Source organism: Rhagoletis zephyria, unplaced genomic scaffold, assembly GCF_001687245.7.
Source record: "Rhagoletis zephyria isolate East Lansing unplaced genomic scaffold, Rhagoletis_zephyria_1.1 Rzeph_scaffold_00577, whole genome shotgun sequence".
NCBI classification, from domain to species: domain Eukaryota; kingdom Metazoa; phylum Arthropoda; class Insecta; order Diptera; family Tephritidae; genus Rhagoletis; species Rhagoletis zephyria.
The window spans coordinates 118,482-146,178 of NW_016157661.1; the positions used below are offsets into that span (position 1 = coordinate 118,482).

The window sequence follows — 27,697 nt, forward strand, 5'->3', positions numbered from 1 at the left end:
GTATGTATGTACATATATTTTTAGCCAATTATTTGTTTTCTTTTATTTTGTTAACTCCGTTAAGTTAACTGATTTTATGAATTAATACAGTTTTTTTTATGGAATCGGCGTCCCCATAAGCCAATCGGCATCGGCATCGGTACCTGAAAAAATTGGAACCGGTCGGACTCTATAACAGATGTACATGATTGAAAAGAATGTGTGTACGGATTAATTTGGATTTTTGTATTCGCAGTGTATTGTATCAAGATTTTGTTCGAGTTTCAGCGCTTTTTACATTTGTTCAAGTTATAAAGTAGTCAATAGAGAAATAAAAGTGTTCGAGTTAGCACGTTGTTTGACTTTGCGGGTATTCGAGTTACCGCGAGTGCACTGTATAAGAATGTATAAACCAGGTACTTTTGCAAGTACCGATTAATAAAAAACATTAATCAAAAACATGCAAAAACAGATTCTCTAAACAAGTTTAAATATTCTACTCCATAAAGAAATGGCGAATTTTTGCCATTTTTTTTCAATTTACTCGAAATTCAGATTCGGATTCAGCAGGTCGAAATACATGTTTTAGGTGGGTCTGGTTAAAAGCACACATCCCTTTTCTTTGTGCCCTATCTCCTCCATTATAAAATATTTTAACTTCTTCCAGCACGTCGGATAAATTACACCGTGCGATAAAAAACCAAAATTTTTAAAAACACATGAAAAAAGTAATATATTCAGAAAACTTGGAGCCAAATATAGTATATCTGCGTATTATACTGAATAAAAAATTATTTAAAAGATTTGGTGCATTGTAGAGTAACAGTATGAATATCAATTAAAAGGAAAAATTCTGTATAACTGAAAAAAAATTATTTTTTTTGTGTACCAGGACGAATAAGTGTTAAAAATGTCCTTTTAAAACTTTATCTTTGAATATCCTTGGAAATTTCCAGTATTTATTTAAAAACAAGTAAGAAAGTCTAAGTTCGGGCGGAGCCGAACATTAAATACCCGGCGCAAGTATTAAATATATGTTTTCCACCTTTCCGAAAGCTACCGCTACATGATAAGCCGGCGTGTATAAACTTTAAGTAAACTAGCGTCCTTAAATTTCAAAATATTGAAATTTCAAGCATTTCTGAAATTTACCGTTATATGAAAAGCGGCCGTAATTTTAGTCCGATTTCAACAATTTTCAATGGTTTACTTTTATGTGGCAAGCACAATAACCATACCGAGTTTGGTACAAATTGCTAGAACGGTTAGCGAGATACATATACGTGATCATAAGTGGGCGGTGCCACGCCCATTTTCCAAAATTTTATCATAAACGTATTTCCTGAAAATAATTGTTGCAACCATCATTTTGAATAAATTAGCTTTAATATTTACTGATTTATCGAGGATTTCGTATTTCTCGAAATTACCGTTATATGGGATGTGGGCGTGGTTATTGTCCGATTTTAAAAATTTTCTGTACCAGGGCCAACAACTGTGCCAAGTTTGGAATTGATGCAGCGGTTGCCAAGATATACACATGTAACCATAAGTGGGCGTGGCTACGCCCAGTTTCAAAAAAATGTTAATATTATTATTTTTCGTCTAAAATTTATTATAAATATCAATTTTGAGTGAATTATCTTCAGTAGTTACTAAAATATCGCAGTTTTCGTATTTCTGAAAATTACCGTTATATGGGAGGTAGGCGTGGTTATTGTCCGATTTTGCCCATTTTCAATACCATCCGTCCTACGCCCGAAAGAAGTACACGTACCAAGTTTCGTTAAGATATCTTAATTTTTACTCGAGTTATCGTGTGCACAGACGGACGGACAGACGGACGGACGGACGGACAGACAGTCACCGCTTAATCGATTTCTCTTTTCATTCTGATCATTTATGTATACATTTGATTCGTTTTGCCTGTTACAAACAACCGTTATGTGAACAAAGTTATAATACCCTTGTGCACAAGTGCGCTCGGGTATAAAAAAATATATATATGTCAAGGACTAATATGTAAACTACCACCTCCTCGAATTTAGTCCTCTAACTTTATTAGTTTTAGATAAAAAAAATTTAAACTTCTTGTTATAAGATATTGATAGTTACAATATACATAAATGAAGTTACTGGAATCATTCCACTGTACAGCATGCGGCTGGGTATTGGACCAAACACATTTTTTTAAGAGATTGAGTCATAGGTAAAAAAAAGTAATTTCTCCGTTTTTCGAAGTTAGCCTCCGAATATAAAAATGTGAGAAAAAACATTAAAGGAAAAAATACCTTTTTTTATAAAATCAAATATCTTAAACAAAAAAGCAATCAAACCTTCTTTCTTCTGATATGCGTATTTGTATACTTTGCATATACAAATTTGAGAAAAAAGACTTAAAAGGGAAGTTACTTTTTTCAATAATAAAAAAAAAATTAACAAAAAAATTACTAACCGATTTTTAAAAATTTGGTTTTGTTGTAAAGGCGAATAAACCCCCTTGCTTCTTGTATGCATATTTGTATACTTCGTATATAAAAATTTCAGAAAAAACACTTAAAAGCAAAAAATACCTTGTTTTTATAAAAAAATATATTTTAAACAAAAAAATTACAAACTGATTTTTAAAAAATTGGTATATTGTAAAGTATACCTGAAAACTTATACTTTCTTAAACCCAACAATTTCTATTTATATACACAAAAAATATTAAATTTAATTAAAAACATTTTTTACCTCCATATAAACTCCTGCCTCCTTAGGTGAAAGGCTGGCCCTTATATACAAAACAATTAAATTACTTAAACTGTACATCATACGATCAGTTTGTTCTTTTAGAACGCATACATGGTTCCATAATAATGATTTCAGTATCTCCATTTATGTATATTGTAACTATCAATATCTTATAAAGAGAAGTGTACATTTTTTTTTATCCAAGACTAATAAAGTTAGAAGGACGAAATTCGAGGATGTGGTAGTTAATGTGGTAGCTAGTCGTTGACATATATTTTTTTCCAAAATAAGTATTGGAAATTTCCAAGGATATTCAAGGATAAAGTTTTTGAAGAACACTTTCAATACTTATTCGTCCTGCTGCACCCAAAAATAATTTTTTTTCTAGTCTACAGAATTTTTCCTTTTAATTGATACCCATATTGTTATTCTACAATGCACCGAATCTTTTGAATAATTTTTTTTTAGTCAATCATATTCTAGAAATTTCAAAGTCCTTTAAAAAAAATCCTAAAAACGCAGTTTTACTATATTTGGCCCCTAGTTTTGTGAATAATACATTGATTTTTTCGTGTGTAAAATTGACTGTTGCACGGTGTTATAAGTTTTTCGACGTGAGGATGTTTGATTAGATTGATTTAAAAAAAAAATAATGTAACTTTTACTTAAAGCTTTCTGTTTCGTTTACATTAGCGACGCTATGAGTACATTGATTAAAATCTCCTTCAAAAAAAGTCCCAGACTGCAATTTTAAAAGTACAGTGTCAAGTTTTTTTTTAATTGTAGTCAAAATGGCATTTTACAAAAATCATACTTCAAATTCACAAACAAGTTCTTACTATCATTCGATATTTCTAATTTTTCAGAATTCCGGGATTAATGCAAGCAAATCTCGGGATTTTCGAAACCCCAAAACACCGGGATCCCGGGATTGGCATCCCTAATATGTATATATAATAGCATAAAACAATTTGCATCACTTATCAGTTCCTCCTCTGAGGATTTAAGTTTTTACACTGATGCATAATACACAATGAATATTCAATCAAATAATACTTTATTTTTATATTGTTAATTTTAGTAAATTTGGGGCTTTTTCTTTATGTGTTACATGTCAACAATAATCATGACTTATTTTACCAGCAAAAAGTAAAAGAACCCGGTTTTTTCAAAATTGCTAACCGGTGCAAAAAACGATTTCGTTTTTGAAATTACTGTGATATAATCCTTTTAGGAGCAAAGTTTCAACAAATTCAGAACATTCCTATTTTTCTGCATTGTTTGTATGGAGTCGGTTCACTATGTGGCGAACTGTGCTTTTCATCTGCTGACCGAGTTCATCGGAATCGACTTCGATTCCAAGTCGTTTGGCAAATTGGGTATGCGTGCACATAAACTATTTCAACGTCTTTTCATGTATGTAAATATGTACTTATGTATGTATGTATGAAAATAATTTATTTACATACATACATAGATGCATTCGTACACGTCTCAGTCAGTGTTGCCATTTCAGACATTTTCCGGCTAGATTTAGCCAGTTGCGATAGCAAACAGCCGGAGAAATTTCGATTTAGCCGGCAGCCGATTTGTTAGCCGTTTTGTAAAAAATAATTAGCAGTTTTTAGCCGATTTTGTTATTTGCCTTGTGTTCTTAAAATTCAAATATATATGTTTAAGCGATCTAAAATCTGTTAGAAATGGCTACTACCCTTATCGCAGAGAAAATTTTCATGTCAGGCAGGGTTATATAAAATTGGGCCGATATCGCTTATTTTTATTTTAAACGAATATATTTTTTCTAAAGAAGGCCGTAGCGGGGTTTAAGGTAAGGGAAAAATTGATATTTTCAAGCACTATGTACACATGTGGTCGATTCCACAGAAAAGTAAACCAGTCCGATTTTTTCTTTCTTTCAAATATTGTACATATTGGTGATTATTGGTATTCACTATGTCTGTCAGCTGCTTCTGACACTTATTCTTATCAATTTCAAGCATGTTATGTTAAATATTTTACTCCTCTTGTCGAAAGATTTTTCACGAACCTAAAAACAGTTTTCAATACTACAACCAGGAGAGATACAAAAATATTAGCTTTCCTTGATTTATTTTGGCTGATAAAGTTCTGACCGATAGAAAATAAATTAGTTTAACAGGATACGTTCTAAGTTAGCGAAAAAGTTGTTTAGAACTCCTATTAAGTCGTAATGAAATGTACCACAAATTTCCGGTGTAACGTAGTCAGTGAAAAACTAAAAAAGTTGTTTTTCGTATACTTAAGTACCCTTTCCAAAAGGATATTTAACATGATTTCTTAGTATTGGCGATGTTTTACTGACGTCATATGGAAAAAATAAATCTTAGCTGAGTTCGTTGTACAATTACCTAATAAATAAATGTAACGTGGCCAGTGATTTTCTTTTTATTTAAAAGTTTTAATGACTTGGTAACGATTCTCATTTCATTTTAGCAATAATTAATAAGACATATTTAAGAAAGTGTTTGCGTGTACAATTGCGAATTGAGCGTTATACTACTAAATTTTGACAACTATTATGCTTAAATAAATGGTACTTTAGATGAACTTACGCCTATTTTAAGTTATTAAACATATGTGGTTTTTACAGTAAAGTTAAATAAATATTATTTGCGACCATAATATGAAGATTTTCCGGTCAAAAATTTTAGTGTACTAATCATTTTTGACCTAGTTATAATTTCTAAGGATAATCGAGTTATATTTCTTAATCCTTCAATAGAAGATTTCCAATTTTAGCTTTTTTTATGATGACAGAATAAGAATGTGATGAAAAAATTTATGCGCAAAGCCTTTTGGTTAAAGGCCAGTATGCAGCTCTCAAGAAAAGCAAAAAAAAGCAAAAACTCCATATAAAATGACGTACAAGAAATGGCTAAAAAAATTTTTTTATTTCTTATTTTAATTTAATTTTTATTTAATTTTCTTAAGAAATTTGCTACGCTTTCTACTACGGTTTTCTAAAGTTTTTTTGTGAAAAAAGAGCACAAGGCAACCCATGCTTGCAACAGAAATATATGCCCGTTCCATTATTTCTTGAGGAAAGAGCGAGGCAACAGGCTGGTGAAGTATCAGTTGTCGAAATTCCTTGGGCACACACTCGAAATAAAGGCAATTTTTTTCTTTACCGTTTTGTTGAGTGCTGCGTACCAGCCTTAAACCTTGCCCAAGCGAACCGTACGTGTAACGTGACCAGTGTTTTGTGTAACGTTACCAGTGCCCAAATTTCATGAAAAAAAATCCAAAATTTACAACAATTGAGTATGCATATGTCCACCTGCATTCATTGCAGATGCCATACTGAAAAACTATTAATAATTTGCAAGTTTCCCTGCCAGCTAGTGTCCACGGTTGCATTTCAAACATAAGAAATTTGTATAGAATTTTTAAAATTCTTTCAGAGGGGCAAAAAACAGGATCTGCATGTTTATTTCTTGTTAGTCCGGCTTTCTTCAACATGCGTTTCAGTTTCTTTGTCGTAGTAACTGTCGAGTTTCCTATATCGACTCTTGTTGAGATTGCATTCCGATTACGAATACAGTTTTTTCAGCCCAGTACCTTTCAAATCATTGGCGCATATTCATAGTCATATTTAGTACTCAACTAAGTCGAAACTATTCTAAGTCACAACTAAAACTATTCATAGTCGCCTTAGTTTCGACTTTTCTGGCTAAGTACCAACTTAAATTTTAGTTTCGGCTGCAGCTGCAACTAAGTAATAATAACTAAGTCGTAACTAGGAAGAAGTATTTTATCAAATTAAGGGAAAACAGACGAAATATGTAAAAATTAAGTTGGAAGAGGGTGATTTTGATAATATTGAATAAACTCCAATTAAAATTTACAAAGATCGATCCATTTTAATCGGAAGGTGAAATTAAATGCGTATTACAATTCGAATAAAGCTACATCACAATTTTATAATTGGAATAATTTAGATACATTTTCAAAAAATAAGTCAGTTTCACGCTAGTTCTTTTTAAGTAAATTTGTGCATAACATTTAGATATATACAATTTTATGTTCCACAGCATGCTTTCGATAAACATCGACTTCACATCACTACGGTTGTTCTGGCTATTTCACACAAATAACAAGAAAATGATACCTTATTCTTTTGCATAATCATGCAATTAAAATAAAAATTACATAAACGGATGATCAAACTTGATATTATTTAATAAAAATGTAATTTTTCCAAAATATAGTAAAGAAAAATCGATACATTTTCTCACTCGTTTTGCTATATCGTAAACTAAGTCGAAACTACTTAGTAGAAGTCTGAAATGCGACTATGAATAGAGGTAAATTTTACGTTGGTACTTAAATTTAAGTTGCAACTTTGTTAGTTTCGACTTAGTTGCTGGACTATGAATACGCGCCATTGGAATTAACTAAATTAATTAAGTAAACAAGTACTTACTTACATTTTCGCTCAAGTTTGTAATTTTTTAAACTTATCGAACTGTTCAAATTATCGTCGCAAAAAATGCAACCATGTTCCACAATCATGATTTCCCTAATTGCAATTTCTTGCTGGAAAAATTTTTCCAGCTTGAATTTGCAACTTCTTTCCAAGAACTAGTCTTTCTACTCGTGATTTATTTAAATAAATCATGTGAAATTTAGTTAAAACAGTTTAACCGTTTTTAGCCGGTTGGTCCAAAAAGTTCGGGCAACACTGGTCTCAGTTAAATTTTTTTACTTTTTTTCACTTCCGCGCAGCTCATTTATACATTTTTTTGCCATCTTCACCCTTTATTACTCTCGTAGTACATACATAACTACAACCCAAAGAAACTTAGATATACATATACATATTTACATACGTACATGCATACCCTGCAGTAAAAGGAACTAGTAAAATTTGAGCTATTTCGCTAACCCTTAGTAAACGTTTCTAGTCCAAATCCACTTTATTCGTTTATTTAATTTTTTCAATATTTTTATTCAATAATATCGGAATTACAGTATAGAACAACATGCTTTTTCAAATTACACTGGCTTACTAATTTTAATTTGGTTTTTGTTCTCCAATACCATAATCATTCCAGATTTTTTTTATGAAAAAAATAAAAAAAACAAATATTAACAGGAGAAAAGTTAAAAAACTAACAGGTTCTGTGTAAAATTTTTGCAGTTGTGCTATAGCCTGTTCTGTTACAAACAAATCAAGTTACTAATGAAGAAAATCGATGGATAAATAAAGAAGTAATGAGTGACCAAATGAAAATGCGCAAGATTTTTTGTATGAGAAATGAGCAGGAAATAATATTACTCATACGCCATGTACACCTAAGTAGCACGCTTTTATGCTGATATTTCACACAATAAATCTTCGCGCATTTTCATTTGACCACTCATTACTTCTTTATTTATACTTCGATTTTCTTCATTAGTAACTTGATTTTGAACGGGCTTTAGCCCGAACCTGTTATTTTGTAAATTTTTCCTTTGTTAAAGTGTTTCTTTTCATATTTTCATCAAAAAACAAAGAATCTAAACTGATTAATTCATTTGTCAGAAACTATCAGACCTATCAAAAAGTGATGTATGTAGGTAGTTTCAATAAACAACTTCTGACGGAAGTTTCACAAATTGTGAGTATTAACAACGGCCTTGCCATTTTGATAATATTAATACAATAAGTCGGAGTATTTTCTTTCCCATATTTATACCAATGTAGTAACATTTCAAATCAAAAACCATTATCAGTGCTTGGTACTTTTTTTTTACTTACGTGGTTCGCACCTTCTTTATTCAAAATATTTAAAATATAAACTGTTAAAGGAGACTTTATCGTAATTGTTCTTTTTATTTTATAATAAAAAACACGAGCGCATTATGTTATTTTTCCATTTTCTTATTTTGAATGAAATCTTGCTATTTAAAAATCTAGTTCTTTCAAAACAAAACATTTTTATAATATTTTGGACCAAAATTACTTTTAAATTTCTCATCAGATCAGATGCAAAAAATATGGCTTTGTAACCATGGACTTCAACAAATTTTGAATTTAAAATTTCCTATATATGCAAGAAACTGGAAGTTGACTTATGCAGACCGCCCTCCGATAAACAATTAACATAATAAGAATGACTATTTTGATCACTTTCTTCATGCGTTCTGAAACCTTGCTTCGACAACACCATTTTCGAAATTATTTCAAATTCTCAAGGCCATCATATTCTATATCTTTCAGTGGACTGATGAAATCTTCTGCTTTTAAAAGAATGTATTACTTCTGTTGATCAGGTAGCATGAATTTTATGAAATGTCATAATTTTATTAAAAGTCAAATGGTAACAACAACAACGAATGTCATTAAATGGAACTTTGATTTGACATATCTGATTTTAAGATTGGTAAATTGGCTCGTAAGATAGACGTGATTAAGTGAACCCACTTTTTGTTTTAAGCTGAATAACGGTGAATTGCAAATATCTCGAAAACGTATCCATAGAATAAAAAATTAAGTCGATTTTCGGAATCAGCGAACAATTCTTTATGGGAATTGGATGGTGGTATCCATTGAACATTTTTGCTATAAACCAGTGTTTTCAATCGAAAATTAACTCCTATGGTCATTTAAAATTATTTAATAATTCGAAAAACTCCTTTCCACGTCCGTAGATGTATTTGGAAAAATTTTAATAAACTTAATTCTGCTTTGGAATACTTCGATACATCTTCACTCTTAGTTATGGAGCCAATAAATAATACATATTTATACCCGAGCGCACTTGTGCACAAGGGTATTATAACTTTGGTCACATAACAGTTGTTTGTAACAGGCAAAACGAATCGAGATAGATATAGACAAATGTATACATAAATGATCAGAATGAAAAGAGAAATCGATTAAGCGGTGACTGTCTGTCCGTCCGTCCGTCCGTCCGTCCGTCCGTCTGTGCACACGATAACTCGAGTAAAAATTAAGATATCTTAACGAAACTTGGTACGTGTACTTCTTTCGGGCGTAGGACGGATGGTATTGAAAATGGGCAAAATCGGACAATAACCACGCCTACCTCCCATATAACGGTAATTTTCAGAAATACGAAAACTGCGATATTTTAGTAACTACTGAAGATAATTCACTCAAAATTGATATTTACAATAATTTTTAGACGAAAAATAAGAATATTATAAATTTTTGGAAAATGGGCGTAGCCACGCCCACTTATGGTTACATGTGTATATCTTGGTAACCGCTGCACCAATTTCTTCCAAACTTGGCACAGTTGTTGGCCTTGGTACAGCATACCAAATGGCCGAAAATTTTTAAACTCGGACAATAACCACGCCCACATCCCATATAACGGTAATTTAGAGAAATACGAAATATTCGATAAATCAGTAAATATTAAAGCTAATTTATTCAAAATTGATGTTAGGAACAATTCTTTACCAAGAAATACGTTTATGATAAAATTTTGGAAAATGGGCGTGGCACCGCCCACTTATGATCACATATATGTATCTCAGTAGCCAAGGCCGTATTTAAGGGGGGATGTGGGGGTTCTGACACCCTCCCCCCCGAAATGTAGAAATGTAGGTTTTTAAGGCACTTAAACTTGAAAAAGGTAAAACGAACTTCTAAAAAGGCATATATTTTTTAAATTTTGTTATGTACTTCCTTTAAGTAGAATGTGAAGGTCCAATTAAATATATAAAAAAATACTTACAGTGGTCAAAACATTATAACCGAACCACTTTTTGCCAGTTTTAACATATTATATTTGTTGTTATTGAACTTTTGTTATATTTAAAAAAAATATATAGTTCGTTCTTTAACAAAACCCGTGGAAATCCATGTTTCCAAATTTGAGAAGTCCACTTGCAAAGGCGCTTTTAAATTTTTTTAGAGTTTTAGTATTTGGTGAGTAACTTACCAGTATTTAAAGTAGTTTCATGTCCACTAACAATACAGTGCAAAATCTTTCTATTTTCTGAAAAAATATCATCAAATGTTACCTACTATTTTTTTGCAAGTGGATTACTCATTTGTGCAATATTAAAAAAAATTCAACAAACTTTCGTACAAATTTCGAACTTTTAAAAATTCTAAAAAATCAATCGACATTTTTAGCCATTTGAAACGTGTACTTTATTCTACTAGAATTCAATGGGCTACAAAACTGCATACTCAGAATTTAATTAAAAAATTTTAACGAAAATTTGTACAATTTTTTTTTTAATTGCATAAATTTTTAAGGCAGTGTCACTCGATTGGTACATTTGTACAGATTTTTAAATTTTTATATTGGGTTATTGGTAAAAAAAAGTGGGACAATTTTTGTTTGCATTCAAAAGATTGGTACAATACAGCGATGTTCTATTGAAAAATTTCAATAAATCAACTTTCGTGATTGGGATAGTTAAAATTATTTTGGGTGTTCAAACAAGTGGGATACGATTTACACCAAATTTTAGCAAAAACCCAATCGTGTGACACTGCCTTTAAACTTGTATTTATACGAATGTTGGTAAAGAACGAACTATAAAAAACTAACCGAAATTAAATAACAACAAAAATAATATTTTAAAACTTGTCAAAATTTGGTGCGGCTATAATTTTTTCGACTACTGTACATAAGTTGGCTATGATTACTCGGGCGTGATATCATAGTAGCACAATGCCACTCATATATGACTTACAAACAAACTACGGGCAGCAATTTCAAGATTTCAACCCTGTTTTTATGAAAAATTTTATTTTTATCAGTATTTTTCTTTTAATCCTAATATGTTGGAATAAAAGTGAAACTAAAAAAAAATTTGCCAGAACTTTCAAGTTTTTTTGAATATACACATATGTATTTGTGTTCAACATTTGGTATTGCTCTTTCACAATTGTTAGTTTCCAAACTTTCTTTCAATGTTAAACCTTTTGTTTGAAGCTTTGTGACACCTACTATCAAACAACCAAAATTCGACTTAATGAGCGCCGAATCTGTCCGGATTTCTGCAAGCTCTAGCAGTATGTATGTATATATATACATATGTATAAATACTTGCATTGTATCTAGGCGAATTCACAAAAGGGGGTAGCAACCCAGTGGGAATTAGGAGCACGTAATAATACCTTATTAGCAACTTAAACTATGTTCACATATCAATATTATCTCGATCAAAGCTCGTTTTTTAATCGCCCCGTTTACACAGGCAAATCTCAGATTATTAGCCGTCAAATTTGTTGTGCTTGTTATTCTCACATTTCAAGGAAAAGTTATGTTTCTTCTCTGTGCCACCGTGATCCCGGTTTTCTGCTATAATAAGCAATATAAATATATTTTAACTTAACATTTTATTAAAAATACCTTTAGAAACCTCTTTTACTTGCTAGCGTACATTTTTGTTTACTTTTACATTTGGCATTTCTTCTCTCTTTCGCAAAAACAGTCGATAAAACTAGGATGGACACCGAAAAGTTATCGGTTAAATCTGAGATTATTTTATAACTACAGATTACCAAGGGACGAATTTTATATGGCTAATCTCTTGTTATAATTACAGATTTTGGTGTTAAGCTCGAAAATGAGGATAATCTACTTATATGTGAACCTAGTATTACTCTTCACCTGGCAGTCATTGCCATTTCCCTGCCGAACGTCCCTTACTTTTACAAAGGCATGGCCGCCTTATGTAATTAGGAATTTAGAATGTACATTTGGTATCAGACATACTTCTGAGCCGCTTTACAAAGTAAGTTACGTGTAATGCAGAGAAGTCGCTCGGAGTAGTTCGGCGCTTGGAGATAACTTCGGCTGCACGTTACTTTGCAACTGACAACGTAATGTGTCGTTGGAGGTGTTCATTTTGTGCTTTACTAGTAGATGACATTGGCCATGATGACAATTTTGGTACTAAAAACTGAAAGAAAACATGGCTTACCTCGTAAGGTGCTTACCTATTTTCCCAGTGGGAAGAGTATAAAAACATATGTATGAATTCGCGTTCTTTCACGTACATATTTCTATCGTCACTTTTCCCCCGAAAATGTATGAGATGTTGTCAAATATGCAAAAATAAGCACGTAAGTCGAATATATACAAAAACCAACGAAATTTCCAGATACATATGTATATGCAACATAAGCCTTTTCAAGCATTTGCTTAGATTTGCCAACCTTGACTATTACATATGTATGTATTTAATCAATCAATGTAGATAAACATCATTTTATGTTGCTTCATAACGGCAAAATCAGTATTTTTGGGCGGAATATTTTCGTTTTTGAAAGCCTACTCTCTCAAAACCTACTTATTTTATCAATACAGTATTTTTTAAGGGTAAAGGTCTGATTATGCATACTTCGCATAACTTCGCACAACTTCGCATAAACTTCAAACTGTAATTCCGTATGTACTTTGTATGTATTTTGTATGTATTCCATTACCCAGAAATTAGCAGAACTTTTAAAAACTTAGCGATCTGTTGAGTTTAGATTTTGCTTCACATTTTCTTAAGTTACACTTTTAGTGCACTGGTACAAATGGTTGTGCGAAGTTATGCGAAGTATGCATAATCAGACCCTAAGTTTTTATAAATTCACTTTCGAAAACCGCGAAGTGACGATTTGTTGCACTACCTTTGGCTGCAAAAAGTGGCAATCGGCTTATTACTGCATTACGCTAGGGTCAAAGAAGTAGCTAAGGAGAAAGATCCAGCCGAATCGCTACCGATATGTGGAAATTGGCGATTTCGAAATCTGTTGGGCACAAAACATACGTAAATATGTATATACATACATATGTACATATGGTACATTCGTATAAACAAAACAGTTTATTCTCTGCTTAATTTTAGGTTTGAAAATATATGCAAGCACGAGAAAGTCTCCCGGTCGAATCGGATCGAAACGAATAGAACCGACGAGTTTAAAGAGTAACTTGCAAAAGGGGTTGCTTAAGTGGGCGGGCATTAGCTGGTGGATGAGGAGAATGAGCGGCGATTCAGACGAAAAACGGCGTGTTGATGGCAAACGAAATGCACATTAAACATCTATGTATGTATGTGCTTATCATTTGCATGAGTGTTCATGTGTGTATGTATATACATATCTGTATGTACTCATGCATATGTAAATGTGCATGCTTAAATATTTGTAAGTGAGGTTGCTCGTTATTTAGCAGTAATTTTCAATTTTAAGCACCTTCCTCTGCGAGAGAATAATGAAGCGCGAGTATCTTATGTTGAGTGTTGCCACTCTTAGTCTTGTCCGACCAAATTTGGTCGCTTCTTTTTCATTTGGTTGGTAGGCAAAGTAAGATTTTGGTCGCATAGTTGAATTAAGTTTTTAAATTCTTAATTATAAGAATATATATTTCAAATCAATAAGAAACCCAATTGGTTTGGCCACTGATGGAGCCAATGTTAGGGCTGGTTACTTGGGCGGGCTGAAAACATTATTGAGTGCGGAAACCGATTTATTTTCACTTCACCTTTGCTCAAGCTATGCTTGTAAAAAATTGGCGAAAAGCATTGATACACTGTGCCGCAACATATATAGTTCTTTTCCCACAGGCCAAAGAGGATACCTACATGAGCTGAAGGAATTTCAGGACTACTGTTCGGTAAAACCCTACAAAATCTTGGGCATATCTCATACACGATGGCTTTCATTAGGAAGCGTTGTGTTATGAATAGTTTAGCAATGGGATAGTTTCAAAATTTATTTTATTTCCTGCTTTTACGAAGTAGACGGTATGCGATCGGTAGACCTGGCAGAACGGATGTGCTATTTTTTATTTCTATCGTATATTTTTCCTATAATTACCAATCTTAACAAAGAGTTCCAAGCTGAAAGCTCTCGTTTGCCATACTTATAGGAAACGGATTTTATGGTAATTGCCTTTCTGCTAAAGAGATACAGTATATTCGATTAAGAATGTTGACGATTTAGCTCTCTCTGATTCCTGGTGATGTACACATTTGATGTTGCCTTTTTTAAGATATTTGCCTTTTTTGCCTTTTCTAACTTCAATTGTAAAGAGAAAGGAAAAAGCCTGAACATGAACAAGCTTGATACGGTATAAATTGGTGAATATCATAGCTCATATCATAGCTCCACTTAACATTAGGTAGATTAAAGTCTCCAACATTCTGACTATCACTGCGATTACTTAGTATAGTACAACAATTATTTATATCGTCGTTTAAAGTACAAAACCGCGTTTCAACAAAATGCAAAACCGCGTATCAAGATAATGCAAAACCGCGTATGTGAGGTTGCATAAATTATTTTGTAGACAGTAAAAACACTCATATTTCAAAATGGTTCTCTGTTTTATAAAACAATCGCATTTCTGGCTAGTGTATTTTAGGACGAATGGATAAGGATTGAGCCAAGAGCTTGTGTGAGCAAATCCAATTTTTGGCAGCCAATGTCAGTTACGCAGTTTTGCAGAATGACTATACACGGTTTTGTACTTTAAACGACGATATACTTCAACTGGACTTAACGGTGGTATATAAACTGGAAAGCGCAGTACTTCAACAGTAGTCTCCATGCTAAATGCCGACGAGGACCTTTGCGATTTGAAATCTATAAGATTTCGCTGTATAGTAAAAAAACCGAATGAAGATATCTAATTTAATTTGGAAAATGTCAATTAAACGGCGCTAGCGCAGGCAAGTCGCACACTGTGAACCGCTTAAGCTCGAAAATCAGGAGTAGATATGTACCTTTTCGCTTTTGACAACTTGGTTTTATTTCTGGGAAATTAATTTTATTATTGCGCGAAATCTAGTAAGTATGCCAGAAAAATGAAAAATCATGGAACTATTTTGAATTTGAACGATAATTTACATATTTCTTTGCAGAGTATCGGAGTTTTTTTTTTAATTTTAATTCAAAAACTAGCGTTTTATAGCAAGTGCAGCCGCTGCAAGTCAGTTTTGCGTGCTAGGATCTCTGTGTGTCCGTCCACGTTTGACTGGTGCAGTCCACTCGGAACTGCAACTGCAGCGATTAATTTGGTCAAGTGCAGCCGTTGCATACTCAAAAGTAAGTATACCACCCCAAAAAGTGAAAGTGCAAATATTAATGAAGATTTTTTCATGTGCAGGTCAGGATCACTTTGTGTGTCCGTCCACGTGCAAGTTCAGCCTCATTGGTTACAGGATTCGCATCTGATCTCAGGTACAACTTTTTCCTTAACGCAAGCTCAACTTCGTCGTAGCGCAAGTGCAAGTGCAGCCCAATCGTAACACAAGTTCATCGTCGTCCTCTGGAAAGTGTTTTATACTATATCAGTGTTTTGTATGTAAGCTTTAATAAGTTGAAAAAGTCTAGAGTTCAAAACAAAAAACAAAAACGTTACACAAATTTTACATTAAAAAAAAAAAAATGTAATTCAAGTAAAGATATTGAAGATATAATTTTTAAATGTAACAAATATAATGATTAACAAGACTGATTGGAGGAAAAAGTACAAAGAATTATAAAAAATGTATATTTAAAATAAAACCAAATCTATTTAAATTACGATATCTTCAATAATATAACTTTTAAATGTAACCAATAATAGAAAATAATAGAAAACACATTCACATTTAAAAAAAACCAAATGTAATTCAATTTAAGATAGTGAACATGTAATTTTTAAATGCAACAAATATAAAAAATTCATCACTGATCGAATTTCATCGAAATACCAATCACAAAGCATATAAACCTACCACTCATTTCTTAAAGGATTAATTTATATACGTCTTATAATATACATAGCCCCTTTGAATAAAGGATTTGCTTGAATTCTATTCATTTGTTTAATAATATATAATGGAATTTTAATGAAGCCATGGATTATTTTGAATGTTTGGGAATATTTGTCGATAAGATTTTTCTTTGGTCAAAATTTTATGTGAATAAAATTCTCTCATTATTCATTTATTTTATATTTAATATCTATATACAGTCACTCACAGAAGTATTCGTATTTAAGTTTTTTCACAATATTCCAAATGTTGTCCATTATACATCTTTTTAGTCAATTTTCATTTAAATTTGTAGCTCATTCTACAACAAAAACCATATAAATGATTCTTGCAAAATTTGTACAAAATTCATAAAAATGAATTAAACTTAAAAAAATGTTCATCAAAATTTCAAACTTTTTATTCCAGTATGCAGTTTTGTAGCCCGTTCAATTTTAGTATAATAAAGTGCAAGTTTCAAGCGGCTAAGGATTACCGCTGATTTTTTAGAATTTTTTTTGTCGAGGGTGTTGCGCATTTGTTTCCATATAAGGCATGAACAAAATCAATTTTTATATGGAAGAAAATGCGCAACACCTCCGACAAAAAAAAAAAAATCTAAAAAATCAGCAGTAATTTTTAGCTGATGGAAACTTGCACTTTATTGACTACTAGCAGAGCACCCGACGTCGTTCGGGGTAAACAAATAAAAATATAAAACAGTAATACAAATATTCAGTTCAGCATAATTTAAAGGAGACAAACTATTTTCTTTGTTTACATTAAGGCATCCTTATGAGCCATACTTTTAGCTTTATCGTGCTTTACCTAATATATATTGATCATCACTTGTACTACAAATCTTGTTCCATTATTAATATTAGGTGGATTAAGGTAATGATCAAATTTCTAAATTAAAATTAGTCTACTACGGTACATTCCGTTTAGCTGCCTATTCGATTAGCTGTTTTAGTATAGCTGCACTTTTCTGGTTGAATGCTTAATTCGGAAGAAGTTTTATTCATTAAGAATGAAACTTTTTCGTTTAACAGCATCGCAGGATTAAAAAACGATTTAATCTTTCCATTTCAAAATAATCTAAAGACGGTAAGGTTAAAAAAAAAACACACGCACACAGTTTTCAATATCCGAGTTATCTAATAGATTAATACATATACGCATTTCCCCCTTTTACAAACTCATTTATATATACCTTACTCTGAACACCTCCCATAGATACCTATGTCTGAATACCAAATTTCAAGTTCATGTGACTTATGGTTCTCAATTTATGGCTGATTAAAAATCCACGCCCACGGGATGTGCCACGCCCCCTTTTATAAACTCATTCATATACACCTTACTATAAGCACCTACCATAGATATGTCTGCATACCAAATTTAAATTTCATGTGACTTATGGTTTTGAAGCCCCCTTTTACAAACTCGTTTATATATACCCTCCTGTAAGCACCTACCATTGATATGTCTGCATACGAAATTTCAAGTTAGGCGGGCTTATAGTTCCGAAGTTAAAGCTGATAAAAAATTCCACGCCTATGGGATGTGCCACGCCTCCTTTTAAAAACTCGTTTATATATACACTCCTATAAGCACCTACCACTGATATGTCCGCATACCAAATTTCAAGTTCGTGGTTCCGAAGTTATAGCTGATAAAAAATTCCACGCCTATGGGACGGGCCACGCCCCCTTTTACAAACTCCTTTATATATACCCTCCTATAACAGGGGCGGACCCAGCAGTATTTCTTGGGGGGGAAAAATTTTCAGCATATATCGTGTATATAAATTTAAAAATCACCGCAATTTAAAATTCTTATGGCCTTATTCATAAAAAATAAAGTAGGTTTAAGCAGCTTTATAAAATGACGTTTTCATACATTTTTCAATTTATAAACGTTTCTTAAAGCTACTTTATTTTTTATGAATAAGGCCCCTAGAGTTTTGATAGTTTTTAATTTCTTGAAGTTTCCCCGTTTTAAAACTTGAGTGGAATTCCAAAATTTTCTAAACTTTCAAAACTTGTGAATTTGAGAAATTTTCGTAAATCCCAATAATCCAATTAATTCAATATAATGATGAATACTAGATTTCTAGAAATTTTTTATTTTTGAAAAATTTTGAGAATTGTAGGAATTGTAACAAATTTTTTCTAAGTAAAAGTATCGAATATACGAAATTGATCAAACGAGATTAAGTTTTCGAATGTTGAAAACGTTTTCATATTTCGTCGTTTTTGAAAATTTAAAAAATGTTCGTTATTCTTGAAGATTCAAAAAATTTTGGACGTTAATGTTTTCAAAATTTTCAAAAAATTTTAAATTCTCAAACATTGTTATCTCAATACAAAATTTTGGAAAAGTTCAGAAAAGTGGAACAATTCTGGAATTTTTCAAAAATGTTATTATCTTTTAGAATTCTAAGAATTTTCCATTTTTTACACACGGGTACATGAACATAAGAATCTTCCGACAATTTGTGATGTTTCACATTTTTACATTTTAGGATGGATTTTAGGATAAATAAAATTCTCAAAATTTTGGAAAAGTTCAGAAAAGTGGAACAATTCTGGAATTTTTCAAAAATGTTATTATCTTTTAGAATTCTAAGAATTTTCCATTTTTTACACACGGGTACATGAACATAAGAATCTTCCGACAATTTGTGATGTTTCACATTTTTACATTTTAGGATGGATTTTAGGATAAATAAAATTCTCAAAATTTTGGAAAATATAAACATTTCTAAAACCTCAATAATTTTGTACATTTCTAAATATTCTCATTTTACCAAAATTTCTAGAATCTCCCGGATTTCGATAGTTTTTGAACTTTTGGAAATTATCCTAAAAATAAGAAATCTCAAGAAATTTAATAATATTATAAAATTCAAAATTTTGGAATTTTCGTTGTTTTCTGAACCTGTGAAAATATTCAAACTTGCTGTGACTTTCAACTGTCTAAAATAATACAAATTCGAAAATATACCAAAAAAAAAACTAAAAATTGAAAATTAAATACATAATTTCAAAATTTTAAAAATTCAGTAAATTCGAAAAACTGATAGACCTACTTAAATAACACAATACTTCGAGCTTAGCACACAGCTATAATTTCAAATTCAAGTGAAATTTGACACACTTTTTCCATGAACTAAAATTTTCAAAAGCATCCATTCATTAGGTTTATTCCCCAAGCTTCTCAAAGTCACTTCGAGTTACATAAACGCGCTCCGCAAGTAGGTGCGCCACTGCCTATAAAGCACCTACCATTGGTATGTCTGCATACCAAATTTCAAGTTCGTGGGACTTATGGTTCCGAAATTATAGCTGAGAAAAAATTCCACGCTTATGTTAGGTGCCACGCCCCCTTGTCGGATCCCATTTTTTTCACCCTATTATAGGCCCAGGTGTCATGGCAATACTCTGTCATAAGTTTGTTCAATTCCGTCCGTCCATTTAGACTGCAACCTGGTACATACATACATACTTTCATAAATATATAGTAGATTATTATTATTAAAATTGAACGGGCTACAAAACTGCATACCGAAAATTTTTCTAAAAATTCTGAATATAAATTCTGAAATCTTTATGAAAACTTTATTAAGATTGATTCATTTTTATGAATTTTGTACAAAGTTTGCAAGAATAATTTATATCATATATTTTGGTATAAAACGAGCTATATTTTAAATGAAAATTAGCGAAAAAGATTTACGATGGAAAACATTTTGAATATTGTGAAAAAACTAATTTACGAATACTTCTGTTAGTGACTGTAACATATTTAATATACCATAAAAAAGTGAATTCATTGTCTATTATGTAGATCAGTGAAATCTGCTTTATATATTTACTTCAATTTTTATACAAAAAACGGAAAACCGGATTTCAGCACTACCAGACTACTTTTCCTACTACCTTTTCACAAAAGGGGGCTACCAGTTTTCTCTTTCCTCCTCAAATGCAGCCGTACAAGAGAGTCGATTGACTCAAATGTCAATACTTATCCAACCTTGTATTATTGAATCATGGATTTCAACACAAAGTTTTCTCTATTGCTCGTTGTAAATTACATATGTAGCTCTGCGGGATGTTAAATTTATGAAAGATTACAATCAATTGGAGCCTGAATTTTGAAACATAGTTTAATTTTCATCATTCGTCCCACTAAACTTTTCCACATTGTGCTAAATTTCGCTTTATGGAAAAGAGTTGGAGTAGCTACTGAACACAAATCTTCCTTCCCACTTTTGATTAAATGATATCACACCAAATTTGTCTGAGACACTAAGAATAGTCAAACAAAAATCAAATAAGCCCACTTATTTTGTAAATTAATTTGACAATTCCAAAATTGTATTCACTTATTTGCTGCCAAATTGTTACAAGTAAAAATTGATCCTGTAGAAATTAACTGTTTACCACTTTTTACCAATTTGTTGCCAGTTTTACTTATGTAACCACCAAAGATTATAATTCGCAACACTTTTTACAAACTATTGCGTCAAAGAACTAAACTATTGTCAGCGGTTTTTCTCAATGCTATGTGCGTATTCATGTCAATGGAAATGATATTTGTAATTAATATTTCGATTAAAAGCTCTGCACAAAATCGATACGTTGCAGGAATCCAATATCATTTACTAAAATTGCTATAACTTGTATCTTTATAAACCGATTTGTAAAAGATTTGGGCATATATCGTCGTTTAAAGTACAAGACCGCGTACCAACAAAATGCAAAACCTCGCATGTGAGTTTGCCAGAATTTATAGAGTAAACCTTGATTATTTCAAAACGGTTCCATCTTTTCCCCCTAATTTGCGCTTCTTCAATATCTAGGTATCGATATTTCAGTATGAACGGATAAGGGCTTCATACCAGGAGCTTCCCGTGAGCAAATATCGCTTTTGGCACAAATGTCAGATACGAGGTTTTGCAGAACCACGATACGCGGTTTTGTACTTTAAACGACGATATTCTTTGAAATTGGTTAAGCTTTAATATCACATGTAAATAAAAACAAAAATTTGTTCTTGTTAGGTGTAATTCAAATGCGACTTAAAATTGTGCCATAATTACTTACTGATAATTCTTAAACTGATAATCTCATTGGAAAAAATTATACAGTAATTTGGTGGAAAGCATTTTGCGGTCAGTAAAGTAAAACTGAAGATTTTTGGAATAACTAAAAATGTAATTTCCCCAGTTTGAAAAAACACGATAATTTCGCAAAATCTCAAAATCCAGTAGATTTTTATATATTTCATTTATTATTCCGATTCTGTTAATTATTTTACATAATAAAGGTGTAAAAAATTCACGATTTTCATTTATTCAGTATACAACGTTTTTCCTGAATGCATATGGTTTTCTAAATCGAATCAAGTGACATCTTTTCCGCCCGGAAAAACCAATTTTGTAACGGGCGGTCTAGTATGAGTATGTGCATATTTACATTACATATGTATGTTTACATACACATTTATATAGGTAGATATGTATTTACTAATGAGACATTCCCAAGAGATTTTTAACTAGGTGTGCTGCTCTCAGTATGATGGCCTGTGCTCATTATATACATACATAAATACATAATAGAAATGCAACCAAACTGGTTAAGAACCATGAACTTGTGGGTGGGAGCAAGCAAAGCCTTTTCCTTCTCATTCTCTATTTTTGCACGCGTACATCTGTACGCAAAATAAAGGATAGAATTCGAGCCGTCGCGACTGCACTTTAAAAAATAGCATCTAAATGTAGATATGTAAAAATGTATATAGTTAGTGTGGGTACCGTGGTGAGAGCTCTCAGCAGCATTCCTCATAAGTATTAATGTGAGATTTGTGCCTTTTCACACACGTTCAGCTATTACTCTCCTTTTTTCTCTTTCGCTAATACGCGCCCACTAAACGACACTTTGCGCACTCTCTTCCACTAATACGCTGTATAGGTAACTGCTGGCAACCACAAGTAGTAGCAACTAGTAAGTACATATGCATGTACATATGCTTGGTATATAAAATTCCGTGTCAGCATTTTTTATTACAAAACATAAACAAAACAAAAAATAACAACAATAAAAAGTATGCAAACGTCTACAAACTGGATATTTATATGAATAAAAATATGCACAGCTACATATGTATGTACCTACATACACAGGGCAGGCCTTAACCAATTAGGCACCTCGGGCGAATCATGCCTTTAAATTTGATAATAAAAAATTACTTACATACATTTTTCTTATTAATGTGCCCTATATTTATTGCACAATACAAAGATATATTTACAGTTATTAATATTAGTAGGTATTAACGATAGGGTTCCGTATCTACAAATAAAAACTACTAAAACCGAATTTTTGCCTAGACTTTCTGGAATTATAATTTCGATAGACAGCAAAGGAAAACTACTTAATCTTGTTTGAGACGTTGTAACTAAAAGTGCGTTTTCATTAATTTTAAAGTACGTTTACATATACAGAGATTATCCTCATTTTCGTGCTTAACGCCCTAATCTGTAATTAAAATATCAGATTAGCCACAGAAATCTCCTCCCCAGTTAATCTGTAATTATAAAATAATGTCAGATTTAACCGATAACTGTTCGATGTCCAATCTAGTTTTATTAATTATTTTCGCTAAGAAGAGGAGAAGTGTCAAATGTGAAAATATAAAAAAATTTACGTTAGCAAGGAAAAGAGATATTTTTAAGAAAATATTATGTTAAAAAAGGCGGCCGCTGTGGTGTAGTGGTTAGCACTGCGCGGCCTGGGTTCAGGCCCGGTTCAACCCAACATAAAAAAATTCAAAACAAAAACGTTTTTTTTTATCACAGCGGTCTCCCCTCGGCTGGCAATTGCAAACCTCGGAGTGTATTTCTGCCATGAAAAGCAGCTCCTTATAAAAAAAATACGTTCGCCGTTCGAAGTCGGCGTAAAACACTATGTCCCTCCCCTTTGTGTGACAACATCAAGGCGCAAATCTGTCATTGTTAATAAAATATTACTATTGCACAAAGAAGAAATTTAACTTTTACTTGAGTTGTGAGAGGAACAAGCACAACAAATTTGAAGGCTATAACACTGCTTTAAAGAAAAAACGCACACTGAACGCCACTATCAAATTTGTATGTAATATTGTTCTCTGATTCCGAAAATCGAGTTAATTTTTTTCTATGGATAAGTCTTCGATACATTTGCAATTTACCGTTATTCAGCTAAAAAAAGTGGTTCACTTCGAACCAAATTTGACAAGGGATGACGGAAAACCGTTCCACAATACATCATGGTTCCACTTATTTCACGTACTTCTTACGAAGCAATTGACCAATATTAAAACGAAATGTGGTAAATGAAAGCTCACAAAATACTTCGTAAACCGTAAGTCGTGACTAAAAATTTTTATTTTTTTCATTAAATGATGTGGAAGTTGTTTCGATGAAATCCATCATATCAATCAAAAACTGAATTTTGAATTTTTTATTACTTACAACTTTTTGAATTTCTGCGACAGTGTTTGTTACGTCTTTTTGCATTTCAGATGACGATATAGTCAAGCCACCAAAGAAGAAAATAGATGGTAAATAAAAGAGTTGAGTGGTCAAATGATAATGCGCAAGAATTTTTGTGTGTGAAATATGAGCAGTGTTGCCACTTGAAAATATTTTTAGGTACCAAAACGCCTACCAAATCAGTTTCCACACTACCAAAATTTGTTCATCATTAAAACGAAATTTCTCGAGTTTGCGGGGCTTTTAGCTACACAAATTAGAAGTAAAAATTAAAACTACACATAACATTGTTTACAGAATTGGTTAACCATTCCCACCAATCATTAAGATTAAACAAAAGAAATTCGGGCCCTTAAATAAAAGAATTAACGTATTGTATAAAAAACTTTTGTAAAATATGTAAATACCTTTGAGATTGATTCAATTCATAAAAAAAAAACTTTTTTTTGTGTGTGAAAAAACAAAAGCAGACATTTTATGCATTAAAAAAAAAATACAAATTAGATTTAATTTGCATACACTCACCCGTTTTTACCAATGCACTCACACTTTGCAAATTGCCTATCACCAATTTTTCTTTCAAGACGATAGGTAATTTCTCGTTAATTTGAACAGCTAATCGGTCATAGCTTTGGGAAGTGAATTTTTGTTTGCAGAAAATTGTCTGCTTAATAAAATATAGAAAAAATAAGGAAATCTTATACGTGTAAGCAAAGAGAAAGCAGTGTTTTGAACGCGTAAACGCAAATTAAGCGAACAAATGAGAATGTTACTCATACGCTATGTAGTACATTCTTATGCGTAACATTCTCTCCTGCTCATATTTCATAAAAAAAATCCTTGCACATTTCAATGTCGTAATTATTCTTCTTTATTTTGATATTTGTTTATGTATATTAAACAGAAAATTTTAAGATGCAGAAAATTTTAGATATAAGCATAGAGTCCAAAAGAGTGATAAAAAACGGTGGGGTTCAATAAACCCATACGCAATAAGGCTATAAAACCATAATTTCGATATGGCCTTGATTCCAACTGGCAATGGAAATAAAGTCATTTTGGTATTATTGAGCTTTTGTAAACTTCTGTCTAGAAATAATAAAACTACTACGAGGGCATTACCAGGGCTTGGTATTATACCTAAATATATTAAAGCTTCATCTTGGTTGAACCAAATTGTTAATGTGGTTGAAGAATTTAGATTCGGTAAATACTAATTAATGTCATTTTGATTCATATTTCTATAAATTCCATTAAACCTAGCGTATGGTTCATAAAAAGATGTTTTTGATGTATATTATTGTTTTGATATGAATCGAAAATCATGAAATTTTCCTATCATCAAGAAGAATACGCCTCATTATGTTCGGTTAATACAGATGTGCTTTCTCTCAACAAATGATTTGGTCATAGTTACCATTTGTTTTGAGAGCGGAAAAATTCATGTTTGAGAGTCACCCCTAATTAAATGATTTGATCGTGGCGCCTGCGTATATAAATTTGATGCGCTAATTTAGGTACACTGATAAAAAAGTTTAGTTATGTCAACTAAATATGTTTCTCAAAACATTATTTGGTTATAGTTACATTATTTGGTTATAGTTACCAAATCATATGCTGAGAGAAATATATTTAGCTGACTTTTTTCTGAGTGCATGACTATGACATGTGCAAACTTGTTCGTGTCGGTTACAGTTTTGGTATAGTCGGGAGTTATTCTGGTGCGCGCGTAGCTATTTAAGATATATACAATTTTTGTTTTAATACAATCGGCCGTTTCTCAATAGATATAAAATTCATCCTAGCTACACCTAGAAAAAAGTGAGCTAAATATATTTCTCTCAACACATAATTATGGTTACATTATTTAGTTATAGTTACCAAATCCTGTGTTGAGTGAATCATTTTTGGCGGAGTTTTTTCTGGGTGTATAATTTGAAAGTGAGTGTACGTACGCACTATCAGGAAATATTGACCGGAGTTCTCACGACTATTTAGTTATACTTAACCAAACCCTGATGAAGGATAAACTGATACGAAACTGTCTTCCTTGTGAGAGCGCTATCAAAACGTGCACGTTTTTAATAATTTGATAAGATAAAATAAGCAAAACTTTGTGAATTTTGGTATCTTATTTTTTATTTATTGCTATAAATTTCTTAAACTGCCACTAAAATGTTTGTACTTAAAAATACTATGTTTTAGAAAGATTTTTAAAGTGAATTCATTTGAATTTAAATTCGTACATTTTGTGTAGTGGTATTAGGCAGTGGTGCCGAATTAAAGACAAGATTAAATTATAGTTCCCAAACCTTGGTTACTCGGCCGCGTACAAGCGACAAAAAGTTAATACGCTGAGTTTAGTATTTCTTTCGATCATAAAAGCAGGCAACCAAATTATACAAGTATATAAATTTCGGCGCCCGGGGGACCGCACGTGTCGCCCTACCTTAAAGGCGGCACTGTACATATGTACATACTAGGGGATGTAAAATATTTTTAAGAAACAACCATTTTAAGTTATTAGGTAAACACAAAATGGAAAAGTTAGTAATTTTTAAAAATGTTTATTTTATTTATAACTTGAATTTAAAAATTGGAACATTATGTTTAATTAAACGTAATGAGAATTGCATCGGGGTTGAAAATGTCGGATGTATCCTCCTGACTTTCATATTCACTTGAAGAATCAAGCATAATGGTGAGATCGTTGTTTAAACAGCGCTTACAAGCCAAACCAGATGTGTCAGGTTTTTCTAAAACTTTTTAAATAGAATTCTTCATTCTCATACCTTTCAGAATTTGGGAAACCCGTAACGTCATCAGCATTTTTCGATTTTAGTTTTTGTTATTCAGTTTTAATACTTTCTTCTGCGACTGGTTTGAAAAATTTGTGCTTATAGCGAGCTAAATAGGTGGATATGGAAAATAAATTATTATTTTTCAGGTATGAAAATTTTGAACAAAATTCTTTTATCAAAATCGTGGCTGCCAGCCGAATCGGATTAGAATATTGTTATTAAAAGAAACACCCCGTTTTTTCATAAGCATTTGAATTATTGGAATCACGAATGATGAGGGTCTCAGATAGTTACGTAATTCTTATCTAATTAAAGGTCAGAACTATAGCTTTTTAATTATTTCAGCATCGATTCTCTTTATAGCTAAATGTTGAAGATTTCTGCTGGAAGTCCCTATTGTTAATCTTTGACTTTAAGTAGCAAGGAAGGGAGACTTAGGGGGACAGTTTTACCACAGAGGCTTTTATCCAAGGATCCAATGTACATACCTATGTATATCTCTATGAAAAAATATTGCCCGACAAGTAAACAAAATTACTGTTTTTTAAATTTTTGCTTAAAATAAATTCCCCAAAGAGCCCCATTTGAAATGATCGCGACAATTTGGTTTAAAATTACAGAGCACACTTTCTTCTTTTATGTCTAGTAGTTTTTTTAAGTTTGGTCCAAAAAAATTATAATGAAGAAAGAAACCAATGAAGGTATTTAAGGAAGAGAAAACAAAAAAAATATATTATTTAAAGGACTATATTCTCTTTGACGTACGTCAAAGGTCAAGTAGAAGTGGGAACTTGTATGACTGCTCATTGATAACTAGCTCGGTTATATAGGAAATAATAAAGGTATTCACCAAAGTGAGCAAGTGGCCTGGCAGCAGCGTTGCCAAGTTGACGTTTTT

General features: G+C 31.9%; 3 long non-coding RNA genes across 3 annotated transcripts in view; 2 read left to right on the top strand and 1 right to left on the bottom strand.

Moving 5' to 3' along the window:
* LOC108360467 (uncharacterized) overlaps positions 1 to 27,697 on the top strand; it is a 177,160-nt gene that overhangs the window by 110,778 nt on the left and 38,685 nt on the right. The window lies entirely within an intron of this gene.
* Positions 5,157 to 26,775, bottom strand: LOC108360469 (uncharacterized). Its single transcript, XR_001847113.1, has 3 exons — positions 26,762 to 26,775; positions 8,506 to 8,508; positions 5,157 to 5,253 (listed from the first exon to the last, which is right to left on the bottom strand). It is a non-coding gene; the product is annotated as an uncharacterized LOC108360469 (long non-coding RNA).
* On the top strand, positions 15,200 to 16,072 carry LOC108360468 (uncharacterized). Its single transcript, XR_001847112.1, has 3 exons — positions 15,200 to 15,508; positions 15,583 to 15,766; positions 15,828 to 16,072. It is a non-coding gene; the product is annotated as an uncharacterized LOC108360468 (long non-coding RNA).